Source organism: Lissotriton helveticus, chromosome 4_1, assembly GCF_964261635.1.
Source record: "Lissotriton helveticus chromosome 4_1, aLisHel1.1, whole genome shotgun sequence".
Lineage (NCBI taxonomy): Eukaryota > Metazoa > Chordata > Amphibia > Caudata > Salamandridae > Lissotriton > Lissotriton helveticus.
Window position 1 is genome coordinate 1,709,375,073 of NC_136063.1, and position 21,788 is coordinate 1,709,396,860.

Here is a 21,788-nt window from a genome sequence, read left to right on the forward strand (position 1 = left end):
TGCTCCCCGCCTCCTGTGGGAGCCGGTGTTCTATCGATATTCGAACCCCATCTGTGCATGTACCCCCGAGAAGTTGCCTTCACTTTGCGTATGCATGTTTGTGGTAGCACATGCATGTTAATGTTGTGCATGTACACAATACATCCCACCATCTAGCCGTGTACCCCTAACGTATTTCACTTTATTCGCGCATGCTCAATTACAACATGCCCAATCATAGCTCTCACACCCAGTGACATCATGCTCAACCAATCATGGTTCTGAAAAGCATTTATAACCTTCCAACTTTCTCGAACTTTTCCTATTCCGCAGTCACAGCCATTGATAGTGTTCGTATCCACTTCTACATAAGTGAGCACTTTTTTAAGGATAATTAAGATAATTAATCTGAACAATCTTTAAATACCACGTGATTGTAAATTTTTGTTCGATTTGGCTATGTTGGTTTTAAGCACGCTTTCCTGCTTTTTTATATCGTTAAAGTTGACTTCGTAACTTTGTTTCTGTGCAAATCACTTAATCCTGCTGCATTTCTTTAATTTGCCAAGCGCCATGTTGCCGTTCCCGCAGCAGTGTGCTACGTGCTGTTCAAGTTAATGCAATGTAGTTTTTCTCATGTAAGTAGTGCGTCACATGCCCCATGCATTGCAAAAGTAATGTTTTCGGCAATAGTGTATTTTAGCACGGTTTCCAGCTTTTGTACGTCGAATAACTTGCCTTGGTAGCCGATGTTTCTGAGCAAATCGCTTAATTCTGCCGCCTTTCATTTTTTAAGTAGTGCTCCATGTGTTGCTTCCTCCCCATGTACTGCACATGTAATCGATTGGTCAATGTTGTATTTTAGCTCGCTCTCCATGTTTTTTAATAACGTTAAACTTGATTTCTTATCCTTTGTTCTGTGCAAATCACTTAATCCTGCCACATTTCTTTAATTTGCCAAGCGCCACATGGCCGTTCTCGCAGCAGTGTGCTACATGCTGTTCAAGTTAATGCGATGTCGTTTTTCTCATATAAATAGTGCGTCACGTGCCCCTGTTGTAATTTAGCAGCAATTAGGTTAAGCATTAGCAGAAGACATCTTGTATTTAGAGACTATCTTTTCCATTGTGTGGAATCCATTTTGTATTTCTGGCAGCCATTTTGTTTGCCATGTGCTCGTCATGTGCTCTGTCCTACCTCCCTGTTAACTGCTCTTGAAATCTGCCTAGAGACGAGATATATTTAGCCTCTTCTGCTTCACACATGCTCAGTTGAGCTTACAGCTGTCCTCAACTTGTAACTGTCAGGATGTGTCCAACAGAATTAGCTAACTGTCAGCCCCTCCCACTTGTTGCCAGCACACTCTCTGTATGACCTTGTATGTATTTGAAACCAGCATTCTGTACTTGTACCACCCTCATTTGAGCCCCTGTGTGGGTATAACAGGACCAAGCTCCTTCCAGTCAGTGTGCTACCTCTTACAATACCAAAGGGTGTTGTGTGAATGTAGTTCCACCTCATGAGGTTTAATAAACTTAGTATTTTCTATTCCAGGTTCTGTGCCAACTTTTTTCTATTGGTCTGAGGACTCTGTGCAGATAAGGGAGAACCCCTAGCACTGGTAGGCCTTGCTGAGGCTCACCACCACACCCCATGCATTGCAAAAGTAATGTTTTCGGCAATAGTGTATTTTAGCACGGTTTCCAGCTCTTATATGTCGAATAACTTGCCTTGGTAGCCTATGTTTCTGTGCAAATCACTTAATCCTGCCGCCTTTCATTTTTTAAGTGGTGCGCCACGTGTTGCTTCCTCCCCATGCAGTGCACATGTAATCGATTGGTCAATGTTGTATTTTAGCACGCTATCCATGTTTTTTAATAACGTTAAACTTGATTTGCCCCCTGTTCTATCTCATTATACAGATGTCTCAACCATGGGACGTACTGCTCGCCACAAGCTGTTTATTCTTGTCCATGCACTATCCCAGGTGGTGGTCAACAACTCGACACACCAGATCCACTTATTGCTCTCCTTATGCTATCAGCCGAAAATTGCAATGGACCTAATGGAGTTAACATTTGATGATAGAAAAGCATTCTGAGATAAGCATTTGTGTATTTCATGTGTTTGCAGACAGATAACTGTGCTGTCATCATGTTTTGGTAGAATTAGTTGGCATTCTAGTATTAACAAAACGAAAAAAAAAGCATGTCCTGATTTTGTTGGCCAAATATGTCATTTGAAAGTGAACAATGTGAGTTATAATTTTTCTATAAATAGTTTTATAAAATGTAAATCTCCATTGTGATAGTCTTATAAGCGTTTGTTTCTGAAACCCGTATGTTTCTCATTTAAATGCTTGTCACACGTTTTCAGCCTGCACTTTAGATACAAAGTGAAAATGTTCTTTTGAATTTTTTTATTTGAAGACATGTCTTTCAATTTTGCTTGATGTTTATTTCTCAATTTCTAGATCATGGACGTCCAAAAAGCGTTCTATCAGATCAAGGCCTGGAGTTTGTGAATGAAGTGAGTGACCAATCTCGGCATAACATTTGTATAATGCAATGCTTTTTCCTATTTTGCTTGCCAAATATAATTATATCTATTTTTTTAGGTTAATTGAGAGTTATCTAAGCTTTTACAAATAGAACGTTCTGTAAGTGCAACCTATCACCCACAGAGAAATGACTTAGATGAGCATACTAATATATAAGCTGTACAGCTTCAGAGAAGGAGAGTTAATACTTCTGACAAATTACAAGTGAACAACAAGAAAAGGAGGCATTTTGGAGCATACGTTTACTGGACCGGACCGTATTGCCAATAAGCAAGAAAAGCTTGAAAAATTAGTCAATAATGCTAGCAAAATGCCTTTACGTACAATTTTATAATCTCGACATGTTGAATCAAAGTGAAATATTTAACATAACCATTCGTATGTCTCTAAAAGGTTTTCCTACAGATATTGAAGTGTCCCAATTATATGACCAATGGCAGTTAGTGATAGAATCTAACCAAAGATAACAGGACAGCAATAATTGTGGTGTTTTTGGCATGCTAGTAATGATACTTCCAAAAACATTAATTTGTTGAAGATACATTACTTAATTTTATTTTATGTTAATAACTGTTTTCGTTAGAATAGTTGTAAATAGGAAAGAGGCCTTTTAGGGATGACACTTATGAACGCCTGCGGAGCGCGTCCATAGTGCCCATCGGAAGCATATTGGTATTTGCATATGATTTTGTCTAACCATTAGTATGGTCCTAACGTGGTTGGTTTGAAACCTCTGATGATTGCTTTTCAACCCCAATCCTATTGAGAACAATTGTTTTTAAGTACATTAAAATTAAGCTTGGACATTTGTACAACATATACATTTTTAACTCTTTTTTTCAGTTTGCAGAATGTTACATAAGTCAGCAGCCAATTGCCGAGATTGAAGAAAATATATCCTCATGATCTAGCTCATTACACCGATTTCTCAAACATGGAATGTGCTAGTTGTGAGAAGCTCAATGAAAATTGCAATGGACCTAAAGGAGTCATCAGGTTTATCTTTAACATTTTATGATAGAAAATGTATAATACACTAGTGGTGTCATAAACATTGGATTACTTGGTACTTTGTTTTGTTTTTAAACATTTTTTATAAAAAGGCACAGCTTAAAATTTGAACATGGTATAGTAAGATATTTCCATTATGTTTGTGAATTTAAAATGATGTTTCTTATCCTGCCATTACAACTTGTTTTGAACAGTTGTGACTGTCCTATACCTCGATTGGTGAACCCCTGAAAACATGTAGAAAATATTTCAAATTAGGTACTACAATTTTTACTATTGCTGTTATGATGCGCTAATGTACTTCATTTTTACATTTAGAGTCTTTCTCTACTATATGGAGCCAAAAAGATTCACAAATATTTAACAGATAATGTTAAGGTAAATACTCTCAATATGACTAGTCGACGAAGTTAAAAAGTAACGGATATAAGCAGTTGAGGGGTTTTTGGTGGCAGATAATCTCCAATCCACACTTGTACCGATGGGTCTGATACAGGGTGGATCTCTATATAACTATTGGATGATTAGGTATTAGGATGGCATACAGAGCTCCCAACCTTCTTTCTTTTTCTCTTAAAGGGTTCCAAATTGGTGACGAATATTAGGCTGTGGAGTAGAGGTTGACGGTGTTGCTCCACTGGTCCTTGGGCCTTCTCATGAAGCACGATGAACCTCTCTCAAGCTCCTTAACTCTTCCCTTGCAAAGTTCACCGGATGCTTGATCTGCAAGTGCTTCCGCATACTTGCAATTCCACACCAATACTTTTTATTGGGGTTTCCTCTTGAAAGCAGTCTTGCATAAGCATCAAGTAACTTTTCTTGCATTCACCTTTTTTTAAGACTTGTGGAAATTAATTTCAAAACAATCAATATTGTCGTAACGCACATAGTGAGGCACAAATGAACACTGCAACTTAAGTGCATTACAGAAAGCTAGCAAGCATGAATTTAGATGTTTGGGTATTAGGATGGCATACAGAACTCACATATAAATTGGTTTCCCAGCCTTCTTGCTTTTTCTCTTGAAGGCTTGATAAGGTCTTTCCAAGAGAATTTTAAAGGAGAAAGTAGGAGATGAAGAACAGAGGTAGGACATTATATCTCAAAGTGCAAAAATTGATAAAAAGGGTGGACCAAAGTCTACATGTACAATGGCCAGTGAAAGCGTTTTGAGAGCGGGTACACCCAAGGTCAAGTGAAGAGATTTGATTGATAAGGCATAGCAAAGGAGGTGGCAACAACGGGTAGGAAGGTCCATGGGTGGTCGAGGCTGGGTTTGTAAATCTGCTCCATCTATAACTTTCTATCTCTCACAGTTTTAATGTCATTTTCCCTATCTTTCTCTCTCTCTCACTCTCTCTCACATCGTTTCTCTTTCTCTTTTAAAGTTATGGACGCTGCTGTCTACTCTGACGTGTAGAACCAAAGCTGAGTTGAAGTTGTGAACTCTGTTGTTCACAGTGCTTACACAAAGTAAGCAGAGCAGTCTAGATATACAATAACTCTGAATAAATGCATTAGAAATAAAAGAGCTTATTTATAAACCTCTTGTGCCGCTTTTGCGTCACTTTCAACATGAGAAAAGCAACACAAAAGTGGCGCAAGAGTTTTGTAAATAAGCCCTAAAGAATATTGTTCTGCATATTGACTTGATCTCTCACCTAATTCTGTCCCATCTCTGAATCATGTTAAAGACCTGTTGATCTGTAATGTAAATATGACGCAGTAGGCACATCTATACAGACTCCGCTTGAAAGCAAGCCTATAAGACAAGTGAAATGTATCAGGCACACTGCACATGTAAAAAAAAAGTAAATATCGTCAAGTGTTACTTTGACTTGTAATGTTTCACCCCATTTAGTCACATCGATCTAATTTTAAACACTAATTTTTTAATTACCTAACGCACTTCTATTGGCGTCCATATCACATGTTGTTTATTATATTGTTTTGCACTGGTCAGAAAAATGGAGATGTTCTTTGTAAGAAATCTTTAGATATAAGATATAAGACTAGTAACTCAAGATTGTGATGTGGAGGGGTGGTTACACACAGTAAAACTGATCCTTAACAAAATTACCTTATCAATAGGTATTATTTATGCTTCTACACAACCTGACAGAAGTTCTAAGTTTCCTCAATTATCCATTATTTTTCAATGATTCCAATGGTTTGGTTTTGGTTCAAATTTCCTTAATTTAGTTTTGTTGGCGATAAATAGATTAAATTGACACCATATGCAGATTATACTCTAATGTTTATTTCTAATCTGATTTTATCATTCCCTCCATTTCTTCAAGAAGTCAAACACTTTGCTACAGTATCGGATATAAACTCCACTCTGATAAGTGTGAAATTCTCCATCTTAATACATTTTGTTTTAAATATGAATTTGACTGCATTAACTTTGCATAGTCTCCCTAGAAAATGAAATACTTAGGATTGTTATTATGAAAAATATCAAAGACACCATTGCTCTTAATATGAAATCAGTCATAACACAAATTTCATCTTTATTATCTAGATGAAATCCACTATTTTTATCATAGTGGGGATTAGATTCAATTAAATGAAGCTTCTTCTCATTATTCTTTTTACTTTGGCTAATATACCATTACACTTTCCAAGTCCTTATTTTAAAACTATTTATCTATTTTATTTATAAGTTCCTCTGGCCTGGCAAACATCCTAGTATGTCTCATACTAGGGAACAATGACCTACAGAATTGGGTGGGGTTCTCTTTTTTCAACTTTACTTCATACAATGCTGCCTTCTTTTTAAATCAATCGAAATACCTTACTATTGATGACATCTCTCCCCCCGTATGGACTGATATTGAGTTATCCTTCTTATTGCCCTTCTCAATAGCTGAATTTGTAGCATTTACTCAAACACCTTCGCACTTATCCCTCCCGATTCATCAAAATCTTTATAAATCACTCAATTACTTTTTCGAAGCTTCCCAAACTGAGTTCGAGGAATGTTTAGAATCTTCCCTTTGGTACAAATTAAGATAAGGTAGAACTATTTTTTGGAAATCTTGGATGGAGAAAGACCTCTTGTGGGTTAAACAACTATTTGATAATAATACATGTATGTGGTTTTAACAAGCACGATCCAGTTTTTATTTACCAAATTACTTTGCTCAATAATATTTCCAACTGCAGCACAGTCTCTCACAAAACATTAAGGGCCTATCCCCTGATAGATAGTTTGTAGCATCTAATTGATGATTAACACATCACATACCTCCATCCTATAATACATCTACTCTGTACAAGGCCATTACTACATCATCAGCTTTAAGAAACAAGACACACATTGAATTACAATGGGAAAAGGGGTTAAATGTTCCTTGGTCAACTCAGGAATGGAAGAAAATAGGGCCTAACATTTGAAAATCCTCTGGACTTTTAAACCTCATTCAAACCTTATTTTTGTATCTATAATAGACTTTTATTTACACCTGCTTCCTTAACTAAAATTAATTCTAGTGTTTCTGCTAACTGATGGTCCTGTCACACACCCTTGGCTGACTTACATCACATCTTTTTCTCCTGTCTTTGTACACCTCCATTGTGGGTTTGGGTGTGTAAATAAAGTAATGATGTTCTTCACACCAATGTTCCTCTTCCATTTTCCAATATATGTTTAGGTAAATTATTAGACAATTGAAAATGCGCTCCTTACAATGCTGTTATTATTGACCTGTTACTGGCAGTTACTTTTCAACAATTACTAAAAATTAGAAGGACCCTTCTGCTATTTCCTTTCAGGCATAGAGGTATGGTATTTGTTACAACCATCACCTCGACAAAGCAGTGCTTAATTTGTAAAGAAACAAGTGGCAGGCTTCTAGTCAGCAGGCCACTTTCCCTTGCACTGCCCATTACCGCTGTCAATTACCGTAACAGCAAAACAAATAAGTCACACTCCTACAAGTGTGGCAATTCAGACAATTTCAGGACCCTAAAGTTAAAAGAATGGCTTTGGCTGCAAGTATTAGTCATTCTTGATGTAAATTGAATTAATAAACAACAGTTGTTGTGCTTATCTCTGAATTAAAAAAACAGAAACACCATGTGGCATACTGTCATAGGTACCGGTGCTGACAATTAATTGTGCCGTGCACTGGAAACCATCTGCTCCAATGAAGCACTGCAACAGAGAATATGTCTAATTGTTGTCTTTAGCGCTACAAAAAGATACTACTTAGACTCTTGTTACTAATTTTTAACTTCTCTGTCCAATCCTTTAGTACTAAATCACTCATCTCTCTAAGAAGTTGGGAAACCTCCGCGAACGTTCGGATATATTATTATAAGTATGCACTTTTAGTTATTCATTACACCTTTTAAGATTGTATATTTATTAAATTGTATTGCATTCACTTATTGATTGATTCGATTTAGATATGTATGCTGGTTGTATTGCTTACCCGGCGTCATGGTGCCACTAGATTCAAGCTAGCGTGGCTGATAAAGGGTGATACCTCGAAACCGGTCCCAGGCTGCTTCATTATGGTCCAGGGAGGACCTGGCTTGGCAATTGAGGCTGGACTGTTCCTATGAGAAGCAGGGTCAAGACTGATTTCCTTATACCACAGTGGTTCAGCACACCATACAATATACAGTAACAGTATTGATCAAATTAATGATATCAGTAGGCCATAGATCTTTCTTGCTTTTATTCCAAAAATCTTCACACACAAGTAGCCAACGCGTTTTGTCCGAAGGACTTCTTCAGGGCAAAAACTATCAAAAAATACGTCATGGATTATTCATTCCAAGGCTTTATGTCGAGGCAAATCTTCAAATATTTAATGGCAAAGATAGCCTTATTTTAAAATACACTAGTCAGTTCTCCTCAAAAGGGTTTTGGTTGGGTAGATACGTGATTGGAATGGTGTCATTATTCACATCCTATTCCAGAGATATCTGTAGTCACCTTAAGTAATCGTAGCGTCTACGTCCTGCCTTGGTCGCGGCCTCGAGACGAAACACGTTGGCTACTTGTGTGCGAAGATCTTTGGATTAAAAGCAAGAAAGAAAATTCTATGGCCTACTGATATCATTAATTTGATCAATACTGTTACTGTATATTGCATGGTGTGCTGAACCACTGTGGTTTATTGCAAAAGTGCCTTCTGGGCATTAGCTTTGGAAGCCTAGGGGTATGTGGTTTCAGGTTTCTGGCACCCACAAACACAACTAGACCATGAGATAGTCGACGTAGTGCAGTCAATTCTTTTGCCATATACCCTTGTCATAGTATTGCTAACTGATTTCCTTATGTTTGGGTCTAATCTGGGGTGGCATGGTGAGCTAAACAACAATAGATTTAACCCAGATCACTTGACTGGGTGTGATTTCTTCTGCATTCCATCCATCATTGTGCGTCTTTTACATTGTCATCTACCTTTCCTTATTTGTCTATTCTTAACCTCTTTTCTCTTTACTTGTTTCTCTTTTGCTTGTATTCCTAATTCTCCAAATCTGTTATGGTAGTCATTCTATTGTTATCAATTTCCCATAGATAATAATATGCCGGTATAAGATTTGATGATATTTGTGGTAAGAAATTATGCAGAAATAACCTATTTGGTTAGTTGCAATTTGAAATGCATGATTATTTCCGACATAAACGCAATCTATGTAAAAATAACAGAGTTTATTTTGCACATCTTATTTGTATGAATTGTATGATTGGGGGTGCAGCATGACATTTGCTTAAATCTGACTGAAGTACATTTACATTAGAATTGATACATCTATTGACAAGGTGCCCTCGCAGCAGTTATTTCTGGAGTAGGCACAATATACTGAGGATAGCCTTCCAAAATGTTTCAAGATCATCCACCTTTTGTAATGAAAACTTTTCTCCAGTAAAAAACTAAAGAATATTTATCTGCTACTAGACTCCGGCAGAATATATTTACTCATATTTCCAAAAAGGTAACAACGTGCTTCTGACAGATAAAGACCCTGAAGACTACCCACCACTATCTACAAACTATTCTGAGTTATTATTGTCTGGGTCCTAATTAACCACATCGCTGCGGCGGCTATTCCGCCGCAGTGCTAAGGGGGCGGGGTGGCCGAGCGGCGGCCGCATGCTGGTGAAGGAACCGCTCCGTCATCAGCCGCGGTTGGGCTGTGCTCATGACTGAGCGTTTCCTTCATGGCCCCGCCCGCTCAATAGAACGCGCCGCGCAGGCGCGGCGGCCGGGCCATGACGGAACCGCTCCGTCATCAGCACAGCGCCACCGCAGCTGATGACGACAGCATCAAAACGGGTTAAGACCAGGCTTGAGTGCAGCAGAGTTTTCTTAGATGGCTTTTCATAATGCCCTATTCACGTGGTGCAGCTGGCGCTGAAGGCTGCTGTTGGACCCATGGTGAGCCGAACAAGCAACACAAATCAGAAACATAGGATCTTTGTCCCATCTTTCTGATGTTTATGCAGCGTATTACATCTGGATGAAGAGATGAGTCTTCAATTCCCTCTAGTTTGAGGGAGCCCACTCCTCTTTGTTTAAGCATGAAAAGGAAGAAAATTCCACACACCTGAGCCCTTTACTGCTGCCATATCATTTGTAGTTTGGTGGGAGGATGGAAAGACGAGTGAAGCTGGCTCATCTCAGACTTCTGCATAGTTAGTAGCTGATCATACTGAAAATTAAATGGGATGTAACTATGTGGAGTCTTGTGGACCACACAGTATATTAGTAAAGTGCTGCATCAACTACATAGTTGCCTTGCAAAGATGTTTAAGTGAAATAGTAGTTGGCGCTAAGATTCTAGGCCCTTTGAAGCTTGTGTAGTCAATTGTTGAGAAGAACAGGGTATGGGCTATTACATTAGTCATTCCAGAGGTAGAATGATTTTAAGCCAGAGCTGGAGGAAAATTGAAATCACCTTAGCCGATGTATGTGATGGAGCTTGGACTACTTGAGGGAAAAGGAGAGGTTACTGATGACCGAAATGCCCAAAATATTTTGTTTTGGCTAAGCATAGGGAAGGGCACTATGTGCTACTCTACCGTACCTATATTATTGTCCACCTATTATGATTTGTATTTTTGATGCATCATTGTAACATTCGCTTTGAACTGTTTCTTTTTCTTTTTCCTTTTGAAAATGATAAATAAAATAAAAAATAAAAAAGCATAGGGACGGGCCTCAGAGATTAGACACAGGCAGGATATCTGATGTTGTGTATTTACAGAATGTTGGCCAGCTATGCCGTAAATGTGTGAAACAGTACAATCTTGTAAAAATATTCTTGTAGGATGTGTCAATAGGATGCTGATGGAGCGTAAAAGTAACACATTAATAATTTGTTTTGAAAATGGCAACGTGTAAGTAATGCTTTTAATGAATATTTTAACAGTGTTTAATATGGATGCATAGTTCTTAAAAAAACTAATAACTGAAATAACACACAAAATCTAATTATTAATGACATTGAGCCATAGTAATTTAGCAAATTTTCGTTGTATTTTCTATTTTCAAATGCGATTCCTGTCCTGTGCAAATGTAAAATCATACAGAGCGGTCACTTTAGCCATTGTGAGAACTTTCTGTGAAGTTTCTTTTCTCTATTGGTTAACAATGGACTCACTTCTTGCTAAGAACATCTTTGCTAGAAATGTAACAATATCATTGATAACCCAGGGAAAGGTGCCTGGGAATGGATGGACTGTGAGTAAAGTGCAGTTTCACCCACTTCCGTGGAAGTGATGGAAGAGTAATACAATTACTCTCTGTAAGAGTGAGCCCGCCATCTTGAGGGTCAGTGTTCTAGTTCTTCTCCCTGTATGACTATAAGGATCATGCTGGGTGAGTGCGCGCAGCGGGCATGCCTTTGGTGCGACAAAGGCAAGTCAGTCTGTGCCCGTCGATGCCCGGAAAGCGCCCAGAGCCAGGACCCCTGGCCAAATTCCCATTTATAAATATAGCCAACAGCAACTCTATGGAATGCAGACTGGTGAGTGCCCGGCATGTAATAGCTGGCAGGGGGTATAAGACCGGACTCCTACAATTGTCAGGGTTGTGGGTTTTGCTTTGTTCTAGTGCCCGGGATAAAGCGGAATGAGTCCACCACTTTAAGTGTAGGAGGCAAAGACTCCTCGAAGGATAATAAAGGTCAGGATTCTCTACAAGATCCCCCACACAGACAAGTTGATAATAGCGGTCAGAGAAATGAACAGAAAGTAGTGAAATCAACACAACATTTGTCTTGTTTATTATTGAACACACGCTCACTTGTGAAAAATAAATATCAATTAGAATGCCTCCTTCAATTAGATAGCCCAGATATTGTTTTTCTAACTGAGACCTGGACGGATGCCAATTCCAATCTGGAATGGAATGTGGCTCTTCCTCCAGGATATGCGATGGTGCAACACGATAGGGTAGAAGCAGGGGTGGGAGTATAGCCTTGATTTATCGTGAGAATTTAAAGCTGCACCATGAGGCTTTGAGGTTGCTTCCAGCAGAGGCATTATTATTTTCATTTACAATCAATGATGCCTGTACATTTCGGAGGCTACTTGTTTATAGACCCCCGGGACCCAGAACGGTGTTTTCGCAGGCCATTTTAAATTTTTTAGAATCAAGTGTAGACTCAGACTTTTTTACTATCCTGGGTGATTTTAATTATCACCTTGAATTAGAGTCTAATCCAGACACACTAAGACTTGTGGACAATCTAGCAGCATATGGGCTTTCCCAAATAATATTGGAACCAACACATTTAGCAGGTCACACCTTAGATGGTATATTCACAAACCAACCAGATACAACCATGATAAAAACTCTACCTCTACCCTGGATGGATCATAGAGCCATCTACTTCAATTTGACTAATAAAATGTCTACTCTATATCGACCCCTTTCTGCCACAAAACACAGGGTTCAGAAATGGAATAGGGTGTAAAAGGAGGATCTGGAACAGGCGTTGATGTCAGGCCCGCCTGCGTTAGACAGTGACAATGATCTAGCAGCCAACCAATTTGATAATTGGATTAGAATAGCCGCACATGGTACTGTCCCTGAAATTACCAAAACTGCTACAAGAGCAACTTTAACAGCACCTTGGTACAGCCAGGAGCTAAAAACAATAAAAATGAAATGTCGAAAGTCAGAAGGGACATGGAGGACCGACTACAGTATGGAGCACAAGCTCGCTTATAACCAATATCTTTAGGAATATAAGCAAGCTATTATTAAAGCTAAAAAAGCCTATTTTACTACGAAAATAGGAGACACAACCCACTCCTCAAAGGAACTTTTTAAAACTGTGTATACACTTGCTAAGCCCCAAAACACAGCAAAATTCAGACCAGATCATGCTTTTTGCGATGTAATGGCCAAATTCTTTCAAAGCAAAGTACAAGTGATCTATGATGACCTTCTAAATCTAGTCACCTGTATACCATACAATGCTCCATCAAATATAAATGTAGGGCCAGTAACTAGCAGACTTGCAAGCTTCAGGACACTTAATGTGGAGGAGGTGCAGGACCTCCTGATGTCCACAAAATCTGGCACACCAAATGATCCATGCGCCCAGCAGTTACCCACCTGGTATCTAAGACCGTGATTACATATCTCACTCCTCTGCTGAACCAAGTACTTGAAACTGGTAAATATCCCAAGGTCTGGAAAAAGGGGTGCATAAGGCCAATTCTTAAAAAGCCAGCCTTGGAACCACTAGAACCCAAAAATTATCGGCCTATTTCGCGACCTCCTCTACCAGCTAAAATACTGGAAAGAGCCGTAAAAAGGGAGTTAATACAATATCTAGAAGACAACCTGTTGTTGGATTCAACACAACATGGCTTTAGGCCCTATCACTCAACAGAAACAGCGTTAGTGTTGGCTACGGAGGGGATTCGGAGGATAGTGGATGGGGGTAGCAGAGCGATTCTTGTCCTATTAGATATCTCAGCGGCATTTGACACCGTAATTCATAAGGTTTTGGTGCGGCGGCTGAGAGATATGGGGATGGAGGATGTAGCGATAACTGAAACATGGGCCAAAAATCCGTTACACTCTGGAAATTTGCGGATTTTCAGCAATTTCGCGGTCCGCGAATCTCGCGAAATTGCAGAAAATTCGCAAATTCGTGAGCAGCGGATTATTTTTTTTTATGGCCAGCTCACTCAAGGGACCCCTATGCCCTTCGGCGCGATGGCATAGTAACACACACATGGTTACTGGAGACAACTATTCTGGCACTTTACGCAGCTGTAGTGTAGGAAAAGCACTATACATTTACCCAACGAGGTAGCACTTACTGATTAGCCAGTAGAAAGTACTCCAGTTGAGTAGAGGTATCGCACAAAACGATGGCGTCTTCTTGGATAAATATGAAGGGGAGGGTTCATTCTGGCACGATGCTCCTGTCACAAAAATTAAACCTCAATAGGAAGCACTTACAGATACAAATAAAGCAGGTGTCTGTGTTGATGCTCATATTCAGTAACGCATTCATCAGCCCAAAAACAATCATGAGCTTTGTCGAGGCTGGGCAGGTGTGCTTTCTCCCCATGGCTACCGTTTCTGTGCGGGGCCAAATGGGGGGGTTTGTATGCGAGTTCACATGCCTCTTGTGTGTATAAAACGTCAGAGCCTGATCAGAGCAGCAGACGAGGAGAAAGAAGCTCCTGGTCATAGGAACTGCACAGGGATTGCGCTTGTGAAAGTGAAGGAAGCGTGCATCCTTCACTTTCACAAACGCAATCCCTGTGCAGTTCCTGTGAAAAGGAGCTTATTTCTCCTCGTCTGCTGCTCTGATCGGTCTCTGACCTTTTATACAAACAAGAGGCATGTGAACTTGCATAGAAGCCCACCCGTTTGACCCCGCCCCACACACTAGCAGTGTGCACCGTCTTCCCGCCATTTACCCACTATGATGGACAGCTCACTCATGGGACCCCTGCGCCCTTCGGCGTGATGGCATAGTAACACACACATGGTCACTGGAGACAACTCTTCTGGCACTTTATGCAGCTGTAGTGTAGGGAAAGCACTATACATTTACCCAACGAGGTAGCACTTACTGCATTCGCCAGTAGAAAGTACTCCTGTTGAGTAGAGGCATCGTACAAAACAATGGCGTCTTCTTGGATAAATATGAAGGGCAGGGTTCATTCTGGCACGATGCTCCTGTCACAAAAATTAAACCTCAATAGGAAACACTTACAGATATAAATAAAGCAGGTGCCTGAGTTGATGCTCAAATTCAGTAACGCATTCATCAGCCCAAAAACAATCGTGCGCTTTGTCGAGGCTGGGCAGGTGTGCTTTCTCCCCATGGCTACCGTTTCTGTGCGGGGCCAAACAGGGGGGGCTTGTATGCAAGTTCACATGCCTCTTGTGTGTATAAAAGGTCAGAAACCGATCAGAGCAGCAGACGAGGAGAAAGAAGCTCCTGGTCACAGGAACTGCACAGGGATTGCGCTCGTGAAAGTGAAGGAAGCAAAGTGCATCCTTCACTTTCACCAGCTTATTTCTCCTCGTCTGCTGCTCTGATCGGTTTCTGACCTTTTATACACACAAGAGGCATGTGAACTCACATAGAAGCCCGCCCATTTGGACCCGCCCCACACACTAGCAGTGTGCACCATCTTCCCGCCATTTACCCATTATGATGGACAGCTCACTCAAGGGACCCCTGCGCCCTTCGGCGCGATGGCATAGTAACACACACATGGTCACTGGAGACAACTCTTCTGGCACTTTACACAGCTGTAGTGTAGGGACTATACATTTACCGAACGAGGTAGCACTTACTGGATTAGCCGGTAGAAAGTACTCCAGTAATAGGTTATGCAAATCGCAAAAAAATCTGCAAGTTCACAGGAAAATCCATGAACTCGCAGATTTTTTTGCGATTTCGAGCGAATTCACGACTGCAGATCGGCAAAATTCGCCCATACTTAATCTCTCCTTGCCTCCTTTCTTGAAAACAGAGAACAAAATATACACTGGGAGAATGTATGATCTGGAACCTTTCATGTCCCAGTTGGTGTCCCGCAAGGATCTGCTCTATCACCAACCCTTTTCAATATCTATGTGTCCTCCCTAGTTTTTTTTTTTTGCAGAGTTTTATATAGCGCGAACTAGAACCGAACCGAATCAGTTATCAGAGCGCTTTACATAGCACCAGTTACGTTACATGAGGACGCACTTTCAATTTTTTTAGTTAACTTAGTCACTCACCATTTCAGTTTCCGAACCACTAGAGCCAGTGGCCATCATCTTTCATGCTTGTCTGAAAGACATCATGAGTTGGATGAGTGCAAATTTTTTGAAAATAAATACAGATAAAACAAAGGTACGAGAATTTGGTAAAGGACCATCATTATGGAATACTAACTGGTGGCCTACAGAGACGGGAGTCTGTCTACCCCGGTTACTAAGGTCAAAAACCTGGGGGTGATTCTTGATGAACAGCTCAATCTATCGGCCATGTCAAACTAACTTCCTCCTGTTTTTCCTTTTGAAAACCTTGAGGAAAATCTTCCTGTTCATTACGTATGAACTTCAAAAGTCAGTTGTAGTTGCCCTCTTTTTATCTAAATTGGATAATTGCAATGCTCCTTTTATGGGAATTGATAAGGCACAGGAGAAGAAGTTGCAATCATTACAACATTTCACTGCTAGACTGCTTATGAACATCCCGAAGGGTCGCACCACCTCAGAGGCCATTAGAGTACTGCACTGGCTCCCTGTTCATCATAGAGACAATTTTAAGTCTCTGTGTCTAGTACATAAGGCCCTCTATGGAGGAATCTCTGGGGAAGTACAGAAACTTTTTACTAGATACTATCCAGCAAGAACTCTTAGATCCTCCACTGAGGGCTTGGTATGTGTTCCAAATACTAGTAAGGCCAGATGGGGGGGGGGGCCGTACACTGTCTCTCTGTGCGGCAAAACTCTAGAACCAGATGCCTTCCGCTTTACGTCTTCAACCAAACCAGATGAGGTTTAGGAAAGAACAAAAAATCTGGTTGTTTGCTAAAACCTAAACACCGTTGAGTCAGTTAGTTCCAGTCATCTACGTATCACAGTTAGCGCCAGGACACCTCGGCATTCGCTGCGCTTTATAAATAATATTTCAAATTAAATCAAACTTAATGAATCTAATGAAATTCGCAAAAGGATTTTGTGTGATTCACGAATCACCCCATAAATGGCCCGCTGTGAGTGACCAATGAGAACCCCATGGGCTGATGAAAAATTGATGAAACTGATACATTAAGGTGTGTAAACCAGGAACTTTTGAGGTATAATTGCCCCTTCAGAGGAGGAGTGGGGGCTGGTCATCATTTCCATTTTTCCTTCCTGGCATGCTGTTGGACTGACTTTTGATTCCTATTGACTCGTTTATGCTATTCCAATCTATACTGGGTGGAGAAGTCCTTAAATAAACTGAACTATTCTCAGCTGAGACCATGGAACCTGTACTTTGCCAGCTGGTAAATTTCGACAGGAAATAACCTTTCAGCTGAAAGGTGATCTGACTTCTTCTGTTGCATGAGATGCTGCAGTTCAGAATTTTCAAGATTTATTTGAAGACAAACTGAATTGACCAGGCTTGCTTTGGTTTGTATGATTGATAACTGAATCTCGAAATTCATTTTGTTTCTCTCTGTAGATGAAGTTTCAGATGCCCTTTAATGGAACGTATAACGTTACAAAGCATGCATTTACAACACATGCATTTACAATGCAGTTTTTACATCGCAACATCCACTACAACGCATTCCATTACATCGCGTGACACTACATCGCATTTTAAAAAACTACCTTTACAACACATTCCATTACATTGCATACTACCTTTACAATGCATACCATTACAACGCGTACCATTACATTGCATTTAAGGTAAGTATTGGATAGTATAGGGGGTAAAAATTACTATTCTAACACCAGGTGGTGCAACAGTAGGGTAAGTGTTGGATAGTGTAGGGGTAAAAATTACTATTCTAACTCCAGGGGGTGCAAGAGTAGGGTAAATGTTGGATAGTGTAGGGGTTAAAAATTACTATTCTAACTCTAATGGTATGCGTTGCAATGCCTGCGGTGTAGTGTCATGCGTTGTAAAGGATGTTGCGATGTAATGCCTGCATTGTAAGTGTAGTGCGATGTAATGGTTGCGTTGGAAAGGTTGTTTCCCCTTTTAATGCTTTGTACTGTATTGTGAGGCTACATGAACTGGTGATTTTGTCATTAAATCTTATTTGAAATGCAAATTCTTGACCTGTCCATCCAAACTGAGGTTTTTAGAAAAATGTTTTTCGTGAGTTATCTACATTGATTCTGTCTCCTTCTTTAGATGTAATTCTTTACAAGGTGTGTAACAGTGTCTGAGAAAAGCTATTAACTATTTTTTGAGATAACAATTATTTTATTCGAGGTCCTCCTAGAATAATTGTTCACGTTCTCCAGGTATTCTAGTCCCTGTTAGCTCAACAAAAAGATCCCTTGGAGAACCATCATTTACGGTATTCAGGTAGACAATTGAGAATTTTGTGTGTTCATGAAATAGGAGAAAATGGGCCTGAAGTTTCAAAGTTTGGTTTGATGTAAAGAGAAAAATGTAGTACGCTTCACGCTGCATTCATTTCATGTGTCTACTAACTTGGTGTAAATCGTTAGATAAGAATGAAGTTAACCAAATTATGGCAGACTATGAAGGGCTCTAGATAGCTTAGAAATACATCAATGCATATTGCTAAGTGTTCTAGAGCCCTTCATAGTAGCTAGTGTCAATTATTTGTTATGGGTACAAACACTTCACCTTGAACACATGTTGGAAATAGATCATGTTTGATACTGTGATTTTTGACACATATTAAATCAGACTCTTGACTGAAAATAAATCACCCAATCTTTAAACTGCGTGTAAGTGTAACATTGGGTTTGTATAATTACTTTCTATGTTTTCTCAATACAAGATAAGCACTATATTGATGTATATTTTAACAAAGTATCAGTGTTTATTTTCCATAGAAGTGGGATATGGATTCCTTGTTTTATTTTTATGAAGCTTCATCGGAGTCCCTATCGAGGGTACACAGAGGTAGTGTGACAAATCCAAGGCAGTGATGCAATATCTTGGTATGCTTTTTTGCGTGCTGTTTAGCTGGAGAGGAACCATTGTATTGTTAAACATGAAAAATACGATTTTACAGAGTTCTCTTGACTGGGGATGGCAGTAATGAGAGTGTAGGAAGTAGTGCCTACAGATCTTTGTAGATCTAAACAATATTTTGCAAGAATTTTCTTGCCTGTCTTTAACCACCCGCCTATAAGTATAATTTGCTGGGTGTCATATTTTCTTATTATTATTATATTAAATTTGGTTAGGCTTCAAGGACACAAACATGTAATTTCATAACTGATTTACGCTTCAAGACAAATGAAGGTTTATATCTGTGTCTATTGTTGTGATTCTGTTTCGAGAATTTGCTCAAAAGTATCTGAGTAGCTATTTTTCCAGTCCTGATAACAATAGGTTGGGTCAGTTCAAACTTTAGGCATGGTTTGAGGCCAAAGCTCAGTAACATTTACAAACTTGTTATGTCATTTATGGGTTTTTTGCCGTAGGGCAGAGTAGCAGGCCTTGCTGCCGTGCTGCCTATGCCTAAAGAAAAGCACAGGAATGCATATGGCGCATTCCTGTCTTTTTCCCCTGCGCTGGTGCACAATGGGCTGCCGTGCACCAACAGAGGCACCTTTGCACCATGATGCAAGGTTGCCTGCGTTGCGGAAATTATTATTTTTGCGAAGGAAGGAAAACCTTCCTGCAAAAAAACAATCACAAGAGGCTTTTTCCTCTTTCTATGTGGGCTGCAGAATGCAGTACACATAGAAAGAGGAAAACAAGGAGAAATAAAGATATTTCTCCTTGTTGTGCCTCACTTACGCCTCCGCTGGGGAGGTGTAAATTTTTGGTGCTGCCTCAGACTTACAATTTCTCATAAATCTGGGGCACTGTCAAAAAGACATGGATGTTGCTGGAAACGCCCCCAGCAACACCCATGGAACACCTTTTATGCAGTTTTCTGCATGAAAGAGGCATATATTTATAAGGCCATGAAAAGTCACGTAACATGTCTTTACGTGGCCTTATAAATATTCCAGTGGCACATTGCGCCACCAGAACGTTAAAAAAGTGACATTCTAGTTGTGCAATAGTGCCGGTAAGGTTTCCCTTCCTGCACAAAAATAATCATCACAGCAAATCCGGCACCCTCGCATCATGGTGCAAATGTGCCTGCATTGGCGCGCAGCAGCCCATTTTGCACCGGCGCAAGGGAAAAGTAGTGGTAATGTGCCACATCTAATCGATACAGCGCATTTGTGCCCTTTTTTTTTGCCATAGGGCGGTGAAGCAAAGCAAAGCCATAGGGGATGATGGACGGAGTGTTGAACAATGCAAGCGCTCAACCCCAGTCAACTGATCTGGGTTTAATCCATCATCATTCTTTAGCTCACTCCGCCACCCTTGTTCAGACATGCCATACGCAAATCACTCTGACCCTGTGCCTCATGGGAACAGTCCAGCCCGAAGTGCCAAGCCATGTCTTCCTTGGACTGTCTTTCGTGAATGTTTTTAGGTAATCATACAATAAAGATTTACCCTACCTTCTTGAAGCCAAAATACATCTTCTTGAACTGGAAGTGTGTTAGAAATGGGGGTCTCTCATTGGCAATGGTTTGCACCTTGATCAAGTAGGGACCCGTGCTTCTAGTCAGGATAAGGGAGTTATGCTCTTAGACAACCCCTGCTTCACCCCCTTGGTAGCTTGGCACGAGCAGGCAGGTTTATCTCAGAGGCAGTGTGTAAAGTTTTTGTGCACACATACATTAACACAGTGAAAATATTACAAATGGATATCACACCAGTTTAGAAGATTATGAAATCAGTATCTAAACTAAACAAGACCAAAACGACAAGAATCCACCATACATTCACCAAAATACGAGGTAAAAACAATTCTGTCTATAGTGAACTATGAATGTGTCACTTTCAACACAAAGCACTTGGGATGCGTCAAAAATCAGAAACATAAACAGCGGTAGGTTCCTTGCTCCAGAGGAGGTGATGCATTGGTTCCTTACTCCCACTCAGAGGAGGAGATGAGTCAGTTCCTCACTGAGGCCCCAGCGTTGTGGTAGATTTAGTAGCCAAGTGTGATGTGTTGTGCACTGGGGTGAAGCGTCGCTTTGCAACACTTCGTGTCGTCCGGTGTCAGTGCTGGGACCTGCACAGCAAGGCTTCATGTCACCCGGTGGGACTTGACAAGGCATTGGTTCTGAGAGGCTTTCAGCTGTTCAGAAGGACTCGGCGAGGCTTTGCGTCATCCTGCGTTGGTTCCGAGAGGCTTTGCACAGTTTCACAGTTCAGCTGCAAAACCCACTTCTGAAGCCCTTTGACTGGAGGATGGCACCTCAGGTAAGGTTAGGACTTACAGATAGCAGAATCCAGCAGCACCAGCAAAGTTGCAGCATGTCTTTTGTGTCCCTGAGACTTCTTAATAGGAGGTAAGCACACACAAGCCCTTGGAGAAACTTCACAAGCAGGATACACAGCAAAGTGCAGTCCTTTTTCTGTTCCTTGGCAGAAGCAGCAACTGCAGGCCAACCCCACACAGCACAAGACAAGGGGGCAATACTCCACCTGACAGCTCTCCAACTCTTCTTGGCAAAGGTTCCTCTTGATTCCTGAAGTAATCTCTGAAGTATTTTCTATCCCTGAGACTTTAAAAATGAGGCAAGCCCTTCTTGGAGAAAACTCTAACAGCAGGATGATTACAATACAGTCTAGTCCATTCCCTGCCCAAGACAGAAGCAACCACAGCAGGCCAACCCCAACAGCACACAGCCCGGGGCAGGACTTCTCCTTCAAATTTCCTTGCTCTCATGCTTGGCAGGTTCCTTAGTTCAGCAGTAATCTTAAACTCTGGGGTCTGGGTCCCAATATTTATACTCAATTTCTCTTTGTTCTCTTGTGCCAGAGAAGCTCTGTGCGCAGTCAAAACCAGTTCTGTTCTCCCTGGTCCAGCTTCTGGGCAGGAGGAGGAGACATCATTGTGTAAGACAGGCCAGGCCCATTCGAGTGCAAGGTAATCTCCTCCCCCTACTCTAAATGTAGCCCAGGTCTATTTAACCCAGCCCTGACTAATCCAGGAAAGACGACACACCTCAACCCCCCA